At 41.2% G+C, this 3068-nt stretch overlaps 1 long non-coding RNA gene across 1 annotated transcript; it reads right to left on the reverse strand.

Moving 5' to 3' along the window:
- Positions 1-2519: 2519 nt before the first annotated feature.
- On the reverse strand, positions 2520-2867 carry LOC134078053 (uncharacterized). Its single transcript, XR_009938811.1, has 3 exons — positions 2794-2867; positions 2656-2709; positions 2520-2563 (listed from the first exon to the last, which is right to left on the reverse strand). It is a non-coding gene; the product is annotated as an uncharacterized LOC134078053 (long non-coding RNA).
- Positions 2868-3068: the final 201 nt, after the last annotated feature.

Here is a 3068-nt window from a genome sequence, read left to right on the forward strand (position 1 = left end):
GTTTTTTCTCAGACCAAGGCACTCCTTAGTTAAATGTCTTTATTGAATTATTAAGGACATGTCCTATATAGACTGATTTAAAAAGCCCACACATAGTGGCATGTGGCCTTCTTCAGGGCACAGTAACACAACTGAAGGTGCAGGTGAATTTGTCAGTCTAGAGGGAGGGACAGGTGCTGACAATTAGGTAGTCCTGGAGCTCTCCCAACGGCTTAATTGCTAGGGCCCGCCTCTCACACAGTTCCTAGCAACAGGAGCCGGTCAATCCTAGATACCAATATCAAATATACATATACTTATTTCAATACATGCACATACACATACACATAAATAGAGAGTAAATACATGCACGTAGGATTTACATACATGCAAACATATTCCAGCTCTTGTATATGTGACCTACGCAGTCATATGACAAAAGGTCTTGACTCTAGGGTGCTCGACTACGCCACCTGGGGACTCTCACACCAAGATTTACTTAAGCTAGACCTCCAACACCTTAATTTAGACAAGAGGGTTCCCACACACAGATACTGAAGTAATGACAGAGACGTGGTATTTCAATATAAAAATAAACAATATTTATTAACAAGAGTTCAGTAAAAAGCAGTATGGAGTGTTATTTCTCAGTATACGTAGGGATACGCATATTGGGCCTATTAAGCCAGCAAGAGGGAGGTAGTGGCTGCCACCAGGGATATGAAAATACGAACAATCAATGGTTCCAATGAATCAGCTGTTAGGGAGAGGTTACCTGTCCTGGAAGAGGAGTGAGACCGACACACCACCCGTGTTGCTGATGCTGTTGCCTATTCACACAAACATACACTCGCACATACTCAAAGGCACAGGTACTACAAAGAGTGATCACTGCAAATAGTGAGGTGCACGTTACCACTACAAATACTGTGTGAAATGCGCGAAGAGGAGGACTCAGAATCAGCGACCTGCCCCACGGAACAGCTTCAACACTCTGTTTCTCTGGAAGGGAGAAGGAGAGACTTGTGTTGCAGTTAAGCCTAACTGGTTGGGTCAAGAATAAGCAAAACTAGATGTTAGCATTAACACCGTACATTACCACAGCAGACTACTGGGGCAGCCAATACCACACCTATTACTGACACACAGAGAAGAGGGCAGATAATATAATCATGAGCCACGCCTATGTTTAGGCCAAATCAAATGAGCAAGCAAAATAACAAAATAAAGAAAACAAAATGAGGCAAGAGCTACGCATACATTAAATTCACCGGAGGCAAAGCAGCAGTGACAATCTTTCTGAAGATACAAGCAAACACAGTTAAAATCCATTGTTTACATTCTAAACAAGTATCAATGAGGGGTGCCTCAGATGCAATAGCTAAGACTTCCTTTTACCTCTCCGAATACAACACTCAACCTAAATGGGAATGGGACTCCCTGGTTGCATCCCCGTACGCAAACCTACATGAAATCACACACAAGCATAGTTGGCACATCCTAAAACGCTTAACGTGAAAAAGCTTAACGTATTTTAATGTTCGAAAACAAGGATCAATCAGCATCAAACTTCTCTTGGACATCTCTAGCCCTACCATCTCCCACCTCTGTGAAAATCAAAGCCGAAATCCCATTTTTGTAGGCACAGTAGACATTAAACTTTTTTCTCTACATAGGCGCCCATTATAGAGAAAAGGCTTAACGTATATTACTGTCAGAAAACATATACCAATCGTCACCAAATTCAGTTCAGACAATGCTTTTTACCAACACTGACAGCTGTCAAAAACTAAAAACGGAAATCCCAATATTATGGATGCAGTGTACATTAAGCCTTTTCTCCATTTGAGCTATAGCTTAACGTAGTTTAATGTCAGAAAACATCCATCACTCGTCACCAAATTCAGCTCAGACATTAGCCTACTTTTCACCAACACAGACAGCTGTAAAAAAAATGAAAACGGAAGTCCTATTAGATTCGAAGATGTTCACATTAAGCTCATCCATTGAAGTCTATAGCCCAATAGGAAAAGGCTTAACATAGCATAATGTCGACTGTGCTTTCAAAAATGGGATTTCAGCGTTGATTTTCACAGAGGTGGGAGATGGTAGGGCTAGAGATGTCCAAGAGAAGTTTGATGCTGATTGCTCGCTGTTATCTGACATTAAGCTACGTTAAGCGTTTTCCTTCCCATTGACGCCTATGTAAACAAAAAAGCTTAACGAAGTCTACGTCCATAATATTGGGGTTTCGGTTTTGATATGTTTTGAGGTCGTAGTGTGTATAACAATGAATGTTTATGACAAGTTTGGTGATGATTGATCATTGTTTTCGAACATTAAGCTACGTTAAGCTTTTTCACGTTAAACGTTTTTCACGTTAAGCGTTTTAGGATGTGCCGCATAGTTCACATGCATAGGATTTACAATGTGACATGGTCATATTATAGTAGATTGAATTACTATAAACATACATACACAATACGTTACATTACATTATATATATATATTATTACCTTACGAGTCTTCCAAGAGACAGTGAGAGCGTTCGCACAGCGTTCGCACGGCGTCTTTCAGCCAAGACCTATGTTAAAAACATTACTATGAATGTGCGCAAAGACTCTTACAAAAGCACCATGCAAGTTCAGCATTTACGGTTTGAAAGAGTGTAAATACCTTCGGTAGATCTACAATATACTACCCGGAAGCGTCTGGTACACAGTCAAACACCTGTTGTCAAACAGTTACACTTTACATACAGTCCAGCTAGCTAAAATAACATGTTAGCAGTAGCAAGGGATTGTTGACACATACCTTTCCAAGGCGACCGCGCAGCGAACAGTGTGAGGAGGACGTACGAGCAGAGGGATCACTTACTAGTCCACCCGATGTGCCGGTTTTAAACCAAATGCCCTTGCCGCTAATGAGTGACTAGCCACTGGCAAGCTAACTGGGGGCGTGACTGAGGGAAGGGGAGCTACGGTGAGCACAAGAGGACACAACAGTTACTCTGCCGGTTACATTCACATACATTCACATCTACATAGAGAATACATCTGTACATATGAAACCAGTAGAGTTATAAGAAA

This window comes from Sardina pilchardus, chromosome 4 (assembly GCF_963854185.1).
Source record: "Sardina pilchardus chromosome 4, fSarPil1.1, whole genome shotgun sequence".
Lineage (NCBI taxonomy): Eukaryota > Metazoa > Chordata > Actinopteri > Clupeiformes > Clupeidae > Sardina > Sardina pilchardus.